Raw genomic sequence first — 12,560 nt, forward strand, 5'->3', positions numbered from 1 at the left:
CCTTAGAAGTATTCAGACCCTTTGCTGTGTCACTCCACATTGTGCTCAGGTGTCTTCTGTTTGCTTTATGGCTCCTTGAGAGACACCCAGAGCTTGACTGGAGTCCACCTGTGGCCAACTGAATCGACTGGTCATCAGTTAGAAAGGCACACATGGAGCTGCGTCTAGGAGGGTCCCACAACTCACACTGCTTGTCAGGACAAAAACCAAACCATGAAGTCCAAGGAACTCTGTGTAGACCTCCGTGAGGTACAAATCGGGGCTAGGGGATCAAGCCATTTCTGAAGATTTGTGTGTTCCCAGGAACACAGTGGCCTCAAGAATTGTGAAACCACCAGGACTCTTCCTAGAGTTGGCCGTTTGGCCATATGGAGTAACCAGGCAAGAAGGACCTTGGTCAGGGAGATGGCCAAGAAGCCAATGGTCACTCTAACAGAACTTCAGAGGTCCTCTGTTGAGTTAGGAGAACCTGTTGGAAAGGGGAACCATCTCAGCAGCCCTCCATCAATCAGGCGTTTATAGTAGACTGGCTAGATGGAAGCCAACTTTTTACATGTAAGTGTTTTCACGTGTCACCAAGGTGGGGTCCTCCCTTAGTGAGCTGAGCACCAACTTTGAAGTGAGGGGGATCGAGTGCAGATGTCAGAGCAGACACCTGCCACGACCTTCTCAAGACCCACCACAACTCACTTTGTGACCCACCGTCACCCAAAACCTTTATAAACAACAACAGCAACCTGCAAAATAAAAAAGATGGCTGCCAGCAAATGGTTGAGAATCACTGCTTTAACTCTTTCAGGGCGGATGTCAACTTTTGTCAAAAGGAGTGGTTGATGGTGGTCATCAGCTGTCAATGGTGACAAAACCCACCGTTAGGTTTTATTTGGACTCTCTTTGCTAGAAGGAAAGTTAGCTTTGTTGGTTTGGCTGATATTCCCTTCGCACGTGTGAACAGTGATGAGCAAACAACAGCAAACATAGCATGGACACCTGGCGAGAGATATAGGTGACGTTCTGCATATCATCGCCAAGATGGACTCTGACTTGTCGGCCTCCGATTTTGATACAAGTGATTGAAAATTAACATGGGGTCCCAGTTTGTGCAGCTGGCAACATTCACCTGGGAGGACCGCCACATACGACATCAAGAGGATCAAACTAGATTGCGATGAACTGCGACTGGGACCACCGCCGCTGCTGTCCTCACCCCTTGCCATGCGAAGATAGCCTGGCAAAGTCTGCCTGCCACGTATTCTATTCCTGGTGAACTGGCAGCCACAGCACACCGGCAATAGACGTTTTGCGTTGATTTCTGTGATTTTGGGAAAAAATATTCACTCCTCGAAGAGTTAAAGGACTGGGGTTATTTTAAGAGGAGGAAGATAAAGAGTCTCTGGGGCGATGAGACTCTTTGGGCAGAACTCCAAGCACTGTGTCTGAAGACCAGGACCACTGCTCAGTGAAGTACGATGGAGGGCAGCATCATGCTTTGGGGTGCAGGGACAGAGAGGCTAATCAGAATTCTTTGGAACGAGGACTCCAGAAAAACTGCAACACAGGGTACAGTAGAAGTTTAGATTCACTCCAAATTAGCTGGCTGTAAATTTGGGTCATGCTAGAAGGTAACACGTTGTACTTGCTGTGGCCTGATGGGGGCGCTCTCAGGAATCCCTGAACCCAACAGAACTCCAAGGAATCTCAAATATGAAAACCAAACACTTTTATTCAACTAAAACTGTCCGGGATCAACGGTGACGAATACAGCATCACAAAATAAACCTTAGACGAATCATTTTGAGGTTTCATTGGGCTTATTGAAACACTAATAAGATTGTAATGGAGCAGCCGGTCCACCGAGTCAAGGCTTACTCTTCGCCTTCTGTCCTCACAATGTCAAGCCCTCTCTTGCTCTCTCTCTCCTGCATCCTCACCAGGCCCCTTGTAAGTCTCAAGCCAGATGTACTTTGGGGTCACCAGAGATCACCTTAAAAAGGTTTCCTTGCAAGGACCTCACCCGTTACCTTCTAAGGGACCCCGACTCACAGTCCCTTCTAATGAAACCTGGGGTTCCTGAACCCCAACATGGGTTTGGTGCAGTGACGTGCGGTGAGGTTCATGGCTGGTGGCTCCTTCAGAGTCAGATTTACAAATCTATGATCCCCAAAGAGTCGCCGATTCACTGTTCATCTGGCAGCCAGTGTGCACCTTGACTACTGGTTATGTTTCATATCTCATCAGCATTGACACACACAGACTGGTAAGGTGCATATAAGGCTAAGAGAGAGCGGAGAGAGAACGGCGAGAGCGCATTTCCTAGGCACCCTCCACGTGTTCAAAATTTGCCGTTGCAATTCCACAATTCAAACTCATTCAGTAAAAATGAAAGTATAGAGAGGTGTACAAAAAAATGGATTTCAATGTGGACCTTAATTGAAATATTTAGTTGTTTGTAAAATCTTTTAACTCTGACGCTTTAATCAATTTTAATAGAGACGGTTCAACAAAAGGATAACAAGAAAAACAAAAGAATATTTTATTTATGTGGTGGGCTGGCGCCCCACCCAGGGTTTGTTTCCTGCCCTGTGCCCTGTGTTGGCTGGGATTGGCTCCAGCAGACCCCCGTGACCCTGTAGTTAGGATACAGCGAGTTATGTAAAGGATGGATGGATGAATATTTTATTTAAGGTCAAAATTTAGTTTTCAAATATCGGATTGTTTTTTTCTTAGTCTGATCCCATTTTCTTTATAAAAATGAAAAACCGTTTATGGTCTTTACCTTTATTTGTAAATGAAGTCCACGTGCCTATCGTTCTTCACACAAAATTTCCGTCATTTTCTTGGAAAAGTCTTCCTTATTTACCTTTAGTTTTAAAAAAATCGTAAATCTTCCATGTTGGCAGGCAGTCAGAACAAAAAAATAAAACTAAACGGAGCGCTGCTGTGCACTTGACTTTCTGATGTCGCTAATTTATTGACACCTCTGCGTAGAAGAACAGCAATGAGCGCCTGTTGGGCTCACATTTGAACAGTCGAGACGAGAATAGGCTATTCGACCCACCAAAGCTCGCCAGTCCTCTCCACTTATTTCTTCCAAAAAAAACATCAAGTCGAGTTTTGAAAGTCCCTAACATCTTACTGTCTACCACACTACTTGGTCGCTTATTCCAAGTGTCTATCGTTCTTTGTGTAAAGAAAAACTTCCTAATGTTTCTGCAAAATCTACCCTTAATAAGTTTCAAACTGCATCCCCGTGTTCTTGATGAACTCATTTTAAAATACAAGTCTCAATCCACTGGACTAATTCCCTTCATCATTTTAAACACTTCACTCATGTCACCTCTTAATATCCTTCACCTTAAACTGTAAAGGCTCAGCTCTTTTCATCTTTCCTCCTAACTCATCCCCTGTAGCCCTGAATCAGCCTAGTCGCTCTTCTCTGGACCTTCTCTTGTGCTGTTATGTCCTTTTTGTGGCCCGGAGACCAAAACTGCACCCAGGACTCCAGATGAGGCCTCACCAGTGTGTTATAAATCCTGAGCACTTGTACTCCACACATCAAGGCGCTATATAACCTGACATCCTGTTAGCCTTCCTAATGGCTTCTGAACACTGTCTGGAAGTCGATAGCTTAGAGTCCACTATGACTCCTAAATCTGCTCATAAGGTGGACTCTCGATTTTCCGACCGCCCATTGTGTATTCAAACCTCACATTTTCACTTCCTACGTGTAATACTTTACATTTACTGACATTAAATTTCATCTGCCACAAATCTGCCCAAGCCTGTCTGCTATCCAAGTCCTTCTGTGATGATATAACGGATTCCAAATTATCTGCTAATCCACCTACCTTGGTATCATCTGCAAACTTAACCAGCTTGCTCCTTCTATTCCTTTTTATATCATTTATAGATATTAAAAAGAGCAGTGGCCCAATCAGGGTGACACGGTACTGTCTGCCTCACCCTGTGCCTTCTCACTGTGGTTTTCTGTCTGATCAGCAAGACTAAATATGTCAGACACATTCATTAAAGATATTAGGCAGACTGTGGAAAGTCAGGGTGCATAATAAACATGTTGTGGACGCTAGGGGTCGTGAAACCCACCAGACAGACGTCCAGGACACACTCGTAAAAGCACCAAGAAGAATTTTTTAATATTTTCTTCAATACGGTGCACAAAGCACCACACTTGCCACAGTTCTCCAATAACAATTATAAAAAACATTAATCACAATCCTCCACTCCTCTCAGCAGCTCCATCACTCTACCATCCAACTCCGGTTCTGCTTGCTGGGTTTCCCATAGTCCTTTTTATATTCCTTGACCCGGAAGTGTTCCTTCTCTTTTCCTGGGTCAAACACCGCATCATCCATCCTCAGGTATCCTGGAAGTACTGTGGGCTTCTGTCCTTGTGACACCGAAGTACTTCCGGGTTATAGTAACATTAGGAGTCCCCCAGGTTCTTTGTGAGCTGCCCCTGGCGGCACCCACGGCACCCAACAGGGCTGAGGACACAAACTCCATGTCCTAGGATGCCCTGAGGGAATCTGGGGAACTGTTGCCATCCAGGGGAGCTGCCACCAAGTGTCCTGGGGAAGGCAGTGCCCTGAAAAGGCTGCCTTCCTCCATTCTTCTTTTCCAGGGACGTCTCGGCTGGACTGAACCACCGGCCGTCCATCACAGTGTCTGCAGGCATTATATTGGCGACATTCAGAGAGACAGCGACAGGCACGCGCCAATCGCATGCATCACCCCAGAGTGTGACGGAGAGTGCAGTCCAAGGGAAGGCAAAGCTTGTCACTGCCTCACCTTGCGTTTCTCCCCAGTATCTGAACAGGAAATGTGCCAATTCAGCGATTGACTATAAAAATGATCAAAATTATTGGAATCATGCAGAAAACAAATTTATAGCACAGACCAGACAGGACACATTTATGTAATCATTGTTAATTTTTTTTTTACTTTTCATGATGACCAGGGGCTCACCTGCATCCCCTGATCGCAAGCCCCTGGTTCGGTGGTCCCAAATTATAGGTTCTCCAAAAATAATCCCATGCAATGCTCAGCTTGGCTGAATCTCACTGAAGACGAGGACGAAAAGAGGCAGAGAAAGTAAAATAAATGCCACAAGGACCGGGATATGGGAGAACACAACATCAAAATCAGGAATGCCCACATAGACGTGAGGGTCTGGTGTCCACACGGTTTTGACCACACAAACCAGGATAATGAGTGAAGACAATGTCAAAACTGGGAAAGCTCACATAGATCTTATGGTCTATTGTCAGATAGCCACAAATGTTTGGCCATCAGGACTTCAAAACCAGTAAAGCTCATTTAGATGCAAAGATCAGGTGTCAAAAACATTTTTGTCCACATGGACCAGGATATGAATGAACACTGCATCAGAACTGCAAAAGCTGACATAGATGTTCTGGTCTACCATCAGATATCCGCATGCATCTCACCACACCCGCTCACTTATATGACAAATGAAGAGCCATTAGCTTTTCAGCAGAAGCCCAAAACAGTCACAGGAGGAATAATCCTTCAAGTGGACTCCCTAACCAGATGACTGATGGAATGGGGGGTCGTCTTAACGTTCTTAGAAAGTGTTCTCCATCTCTCGGATATAAAACAACTAGACAAACAAAATGAAACCGTCAAGTCAGAGGCGCTCCCCACAGTCTCATCACGCAGAGCACAGAGTGTACTTACTGCCACCGAGAAGATTAGACGCTGCAGAGCCATAACAACATGCCTAGCAACCCACTTAGCAACGAGAGAAATGTGCAGCCCGCCGAGCGCCACCAGCTAACACACGGAGCTCTGCTTCATTGCAAATTGCGTCGTACCGTCTAAAAGCAATCGAGATACCATCCATCCATTTCTCACTCACCACTGGGCAGAGAAAACATGGCAATCTGCCCAGCAAAACATCTTCCAGAAGACATTAGCTGGTCCTGGAAGTTATGTATCCTGACAACAGCGCAGGAGTCTGTGTGGGTTCAGATGCCAGTCTGCTACTGGCACATTAGAGTAACTAAAAAAAAAATGCCATCTTGACCTGATAGTGAGGCTTTAGGTAATAGAGGGGGAAGTTAATACCCTACATGAAGCCCACTAAAACACAGGGAGGAGATGCCCACTCGACTCTTTAAAGCAAACCTGCTGCCCTGACACTCTGCTCCACTCCACCATGCCATTCACCTCTGGTGCCTTCACCCCTTTTATGGCTTGTTATCTCAACATCTTGTGTTACTACTGGCTGGCTGGAGTGCATCACATCTGGGGATCAGAGTTCAAGTCTCAGCCAGGCGGCTGGCAGGGTGCAGGATGTCGTCACACACGCATAAATAAGGAGCATGCCAACTACAAAGCCCTGCATCTGGGGAGGCCTGGTCACTAACAGCTTCTTCTCTGTCACCCACAGCCAAGAGGAAAAAACCCACCAACACCAGAGGTCCCACCACCCAGAAGGGCTACATAAACGACCCTAGTGCTGGAAGTCAGGGGTCACGTGTGAACCTGAGACCACCGAGCAAGAGCCCAAGGAGACAAACACCAGAGGACGACCCTTTTCTTTTTCCTCTGTCGAGAGAATTAAATGGGGCACCAGCTGGAGCCCACCACTTTGTCATATATCCTCTTGTTTCTTCTTTCATTACAAAGCATTTCCTCTGACCATTCAGGTTTCCTTTCATACATTTTAGGCAATATTAATAATTCTTTACATTTATAAATCACTTTTCTCAATACCTCAATCACCACCAATGCGCAGCACCCACCTGGATGATGTGATGGCAGCCATTTTGCATCAATATGCTCACCACATATTAGCTGTTGGCTGGTGATGGGGTGACAGAGATAGTTAGCCAATTAGTGGCAGGAGATTAGGGTGGGTCGTGGTGGACAATTTAGCCTGGACACGGGGAAACCCCCTACTGTTTAAGAAAGATGCTCAGGGATCACCACAGAGAGTCAAGACCTTGGCTGTATGTCTCATTTTTATAGCACAGCGTCCCTGTCACTGCACCGCGGCATTACGATCCACACTCCGACCACAGGGTAAGCGCCCCCTGATGGTCTCACCAGCTCCTCTTCCAGCAGCAACTCAAGGTTTTCCAACAAAAGTAAGGAAACTTCACACAGTATTTCAGGTGAGGCCTCCCCACTGCGCAAGATCACTGAAGCATAACCTCCTTGTGGTACGGTGGGTCCGCAGCTCAGCAACGAGGGGCTAATTTTAAATAAAGAATCGGTGTCAATTTGGTGCGGGTGTGCGTGAGTGTGTTTCGCTCCACCATTTTTCAGGTGCTGGCTGGCAGCACCGCACACACGTGTGGAGGCAGGCGGATCAGTCAGGCGCCTCAGTGAAGATAGCGGCTCCTCGCCCCAGCACTCAGTTAAACAGCCAGCATAAAAGGAGTCGGCATGGGACGGGGAAGAAGAAAACGAAAATGAAAGAAAGAGAGAGAGACCCGGAGGAGAAAAGGGCAGGAGTGAGAGAGAGCCGGTGCAAAAGTGAAGGAGGCAGAAGGTTGGGAATGCGAGCCCTGGGAGAGGAGCGGGTCGTTGGCACCCGAGGGGGCTGAGGGTCATTCCTACTGAGCAAGGAAGCAACCAGCATACTCCTAGAGGACTAACCCCCAGACGGCAGCAGGAGTCAAGGGAGTGGAGGCTCAGCGGTGCCCCGTGGAACTCCATGAGGTGGGCGATGGGGACACGAGTAGGTCTGGAAGTTTCTGGCGCCTGTTGGTTGACATCCCTCGGTGCTGCAAGATCCGAATAGGATAAGCCAGAGAGACGTCTCATGAGATTTTAGAAGATGGCTTCCTACTTGTTTCAACCTTGGGTTTTTTTTTTGGATATTTATTTATTCGATTTTAACCTCCATATTCCGTGTCTCTTTATTGGACGATTTATTTATTGATGTCTTTTGGAGCTCGGCACATTTTTAACTCTGATATGTTCTTAATAAAAGGACTATGTCACTTGTCCACCCACTCCTTGGTTGGATGTTGGTGTCCTCATTTGGCTGATCTCTGTAACGTTATCGATGGTTGCAGGTTCAAGGGGCTCCCAAACGGCAAGTGTGAGTATGGAGCCGAACCGCACCGTCACCCTCCTATACTCCATACATCAGGGCGCTATATAACCTAACATCCTATTAGCTTTCTTGATGTAAATAGTGAGGAGTCTCCTCCTATTGGGGACTTTCAAGTTTTAGACATCCCATTGCGTATTCCGTTCTAACATTTTTTTCCTCTCTATGAGCATGGGAAAGGCACTATATGAATAAAATTGATTATTATTATGTGTAATCCTTTTACATCTACATAGATTATATACCATATGCCACAAATCTGCCCCTATGCTCCCCACGCTCCTCCAGCACAATTTAGCAGATCCTCCATTATGTGTTCTTCCACCTAGTTTGGGATCATCCAGCCCACTGACTAGAATCCTGTTAGATCGCTGATGAATATTAAAAAGAGCAGCGGCCCCCAGCACTGACCCCTGCTGGACAACACTTCAAACATCAACCCACTCTGAGAAAGCTCCCCTCACCATAACCCTCTGCAATTGTGTACCCCGGTACAGACCCAACTGTCCCACCTCTTTTGGTTTGATCTCTAACCTCTCCTGTGATTTCCATACCTAAAACCTTCTGAAAGCAGCGATAAATCAGATCATCTGCACCTCTGGGGTGGTCTGCTCCAGCACGTTACTGCATCACCACCTCGTCGTCTGAACCCACACGGACTCTTCACTAAGACTTGTGTTCTTGCCATGTGCTGCTCCATCCTTTCCATTACTTTTCCTGTGGTGCACATTAAGCTTACTGGCCTGTAGTTAGTTACATCTGCCCGATCCCCCTTTTTAGATAACATTCAGCGACCTTCCAATCCTTTGGAATTTCTCCAGCACGCAGATGTTTTAGAAAAACACGTCAAGGATTTCTGTGCACTCACTAACCTTCTTAGGCACTTGAGGATAAACGTTCTCACCCTGTGCTTGCTGGGTTCAGCTCCAGCTTTCCTACAACGCTGCTCAGGATAAAGCACATTTGGAAGAAGGATGGGTGGTTCTCGAGATTGGTTATGCTTCAGCCAATTTAATCTCCCTCTCCAATTTCCAAATCACTAAATTACCTCCTTAGTAGTCCCTGTTACTTTCAGAAGGATATACTGTACATGTAACTTGCATTGATCCATCAATCTATTTTCTATCACAAGAAGCATCTAGTGCAAGGCAGCAACAACACCTGGACAGAACCCCAGTCCATCACCGCCTGGACAGACACATCAGGGGTCAATTTAGCAATGCCAGTCCACCTAAACCTTTTATATTATACAGCAGGGAGCTGAAGCCTAAACCTCCAACATCAAGGATGAGGCAAACATGTTCTCTGGATGGAGTGCCAGTCCTTCCATCCATCCATTTCTCTAACCTGCTTATCCTGAGCAGGGTCGCAAGGCGCCAGACGATCAGAGGACGAACACACACTTCAGGGTCAATTTAGCATTACTGACCCACCTAACCTGCATGTGCTAGGATTGTGGAAGGAAACTGGAGCACCTGGAGGAGATCCACACAAACACAGGCAGGACGTGCAAACTCCATGCAGGGTACACCTTAAGTACAAACCCTGGTCTCCTTCCACTGCACCACCTTGCCACCCCATGCAAACGTCAATAAAATTCAATTTCAAGACAAATCCTTTTAATGAGACAAATTGACAATTTACAATGGCGAGTTACATCAGCTGCTTCTTCACTCCTCTCGCTCACTGGCTGCTCCTCCTCCTTCCTTTTGTAAAGAACTGTTCAAACTTTATTGATACTGCCGAACAGATTTATGTGCATAACACCATTTTGTTAAGTAGGATTTGTGAAATGAGGGAGAATAAAAACCAAGTTCAGTTATCTAAGAAAGTCCAACAAGTGGTGTGGCGACACTGCACAACTCTTATTAGAAGAGCATTCTGCCATACTGTACACAGCACATCACGATATGCGGCTCCAGGGGCCACGTAGGTGAACTAAGCCCTCTAATATCATATCATGTCATGTCATGTCAAACCCATCCAGCATGATGTTACTCATTGGACTTTCTGGGACTTTACCACAATATGATCCTACCCAAGCAGCCCCCCATTTTTTGAGGCTGACTGACCAAGCCCACTCCTGCAGCATGGAGTCAATGCAATGGCACGGCCTGGACTGGACTGGACAGTAATTGAGCTAATCTGGATTTTACTGCACACTGACACATAGCTGACCAGTTCAAACAACCGATAATGAACGTTTTTGAATTTAGTCATAGGGGGAACTGAAACGACCATAGAGGAAAACGAGCAAACTCCCCACTGAGCGCGACTTGAACCCGGGTGCCTGAAGCTGAGTGCAGTAAAACCATCGCGACTCGTGTTGTTTTTACGGTTTTCAAGTTCAAACGCTGTAGCGCCGCTGAAAATAAATACATACATACATAAATAAATAAATAAATAAATAAATAAAATATGTTATGTAAGCCCCGTGTCGAGCGCGCTGCGCACCACAAGATATCGTGGCATTTTACATGCTCCACTTATTCATTCCATTTTTGATGATGATGAAGACGATTCATTCAGTCATTATGATCATCATCACCGTTGATGACGAAAGATTAATAACAAAATAAGTTACGTGTTGTTCAGAAAATGTCATTTATGCGTTGTATTAATTATGATCCGGACGTGCGAACTAAAGGAGCGGCGATCACACAAATAAAAAAAAAAAAAAATGGAACGGGCGGGTCACTGACGGGGAGACTTGAGGGATAGATAGATAGATAGATAGATAGATAGATAGATAGATAGATAGATAGATAGATAATGTACAAAAATACAAATATTATCAATAAATGCGAACCCCCCTTCAAAAAGCGGACTTGCCTGGGGTGAATCCGCCTCAAGTTCTCTTCTCGGTTCCTCCTCCGCCGCTGCTAATCGGTTACCCGGTGCGCAGGTGCCAATGGATGACTCGCAGTCCTCGCGCTCATAGAAAGCTAACTTTGCTCACTTCTCGCCTGGCTTCTAATCCCGAAGATTCTCCGCTCGCCTGTTTCAGTCGCTCTCTCGTCACTTTAGCGCCCCTCTTTGCTCCGGAGTGCACGTCTACGATTTCCAGGCGATCCGATTGGCTGCGTTTCTGAAGCGAACCGCTCATCGCTGTGACGAACGACACGAGACAGCTGATGTGGTTGATGTGACTTAACGGCGAGGGCAGCCAGGCAGACCCGGTGGATGGGCTTCCGCGAGTGCAGCCTGTTGTAGCACTGCGGGTTTAGCCCCAGTAGGTGTAATACAATGATTACTTGGTAAACTGAAAGACGTTGCGTTTAATCAAACGTGTCCCATGCAGCGTATTCCCTAATCATCTCATTGAAATGAGTTACTCTGCCCAGTTTGACATGGCCGTTTGTGAAAGGTTTCCTGAATTCTTTTTCGCCTGGCGCACTTCACCGGCTACGAGAAGCACTTGACTGATTAATTGACACCTTGATGGGCGGGCTACGTAAAATCACTGCAAACTGATCGACTGACACATTGAAGGGCGCTATATAAAATCAAGGTTGAATGATTAAAACTTTAAAGCATAAAGACTGATTAACATCATGAAGGGCACTACAAAAATCATGATGGGCAACTTGAAGGGTACTATATGAAATCATAGCTGACTGATTGGAAACTTGAAGGACACTATATAAAATCATTATTGACTGAGTAACACCTTAAAAGGCGCTATATAAAATCACGACTAACTGACACCTTGAAAGCAGGGCTACATAAAATCATGATGAACTTATTGATTGACAGTTTGAGTGGCGTTATATAAAATTCATGATTGTATGATTGACATATTGAAAGGTGTCACATAAAATCGTGGTGAACTGAGTGACATCATGAAGGGCAGTAAATGGTTGACTAAGTAACACTTCGAAGTTTGTAGACTGATTAACATCATGAAGGACGGTATATAAAAATCCTTACTGACTGATTGACAACTTGCAGGGCACTATAGTAAATCAGGATGGAATGATTGACCCCTTGAATGACCGGCTACTTAAAATCATGACGAACTGATTGATTGTCACCGTGAGGGGCGCTATATAAAATCATCAATCTGACTGATAGATTACTACTCTGACTGCAGGACAGGTCATCCACCTGAAGCGAAGCCTGTTCAAGCCAGGCCAGTGCTTAGATGGAAAGCCTGGGTTGCTGCTGTGTGGGGGTCCTGGTGCACAGAGGTGGGTGGCACTCCTGGCTCTATCAGGCACAGGGCAGGAACGGATTTTGGACGAGCTGCTGGCTTGACAGACCCTGTGGTGAGCAAACAGAGCTACCCTTATCCCCCAAACGTTTCGCAGGACTCTGTCAGTCAGGTTTAATATGAAGTTGCTGGTTTTCTGTTCTCCGTTTTGATGATGCACTGAAACTGGCAGATTACTGTAGATATTAAAGGATGTCCCAGTTGTGTCGGGTAGCGCTGGGGGTCAATCAGCGAAATCGC

General features: G+C 46.0%; 1 protein-coding gene across 1 annotated transcript in view; it reads right to left on the bottom strand.

Moving 5' to 3' along the window:
• Nucleotides 1-11,123, bottom strand: part of sybu (syntabulin (syntaxin-interacting)) — a 54,236-nt gene extending 43,113 nt beyond the window's left edge. Inside the window, exon 1 of the mRNA XM_039736436.1 lies at nt 10,940-11,123. The gene's annotated coding sequence lies outside the window, so the exon portion shown is untranslated. The remainder of the gene's footprint in view (nt 1-10,939) is intronic.
• Between the last annotated feature and the right edge of the window lie 1,437 nt (nt 11,124-12,560).

Source organism: Polypterus senegalus, chromosome 15, assembly GCF_016835505.1.
Source record: "Polypterus senegalus isolate Bchr_013 chromosome 15, ASM1683550v1, whole genome shotgun sequence".
In the NCBI taxonomy this organism is placed as follows: Eukaryota; Metazoa; Chordata; class Cladistia; order Polypteriformes; family Polypteridae; genus Polypterus; species Polypterus senegalus.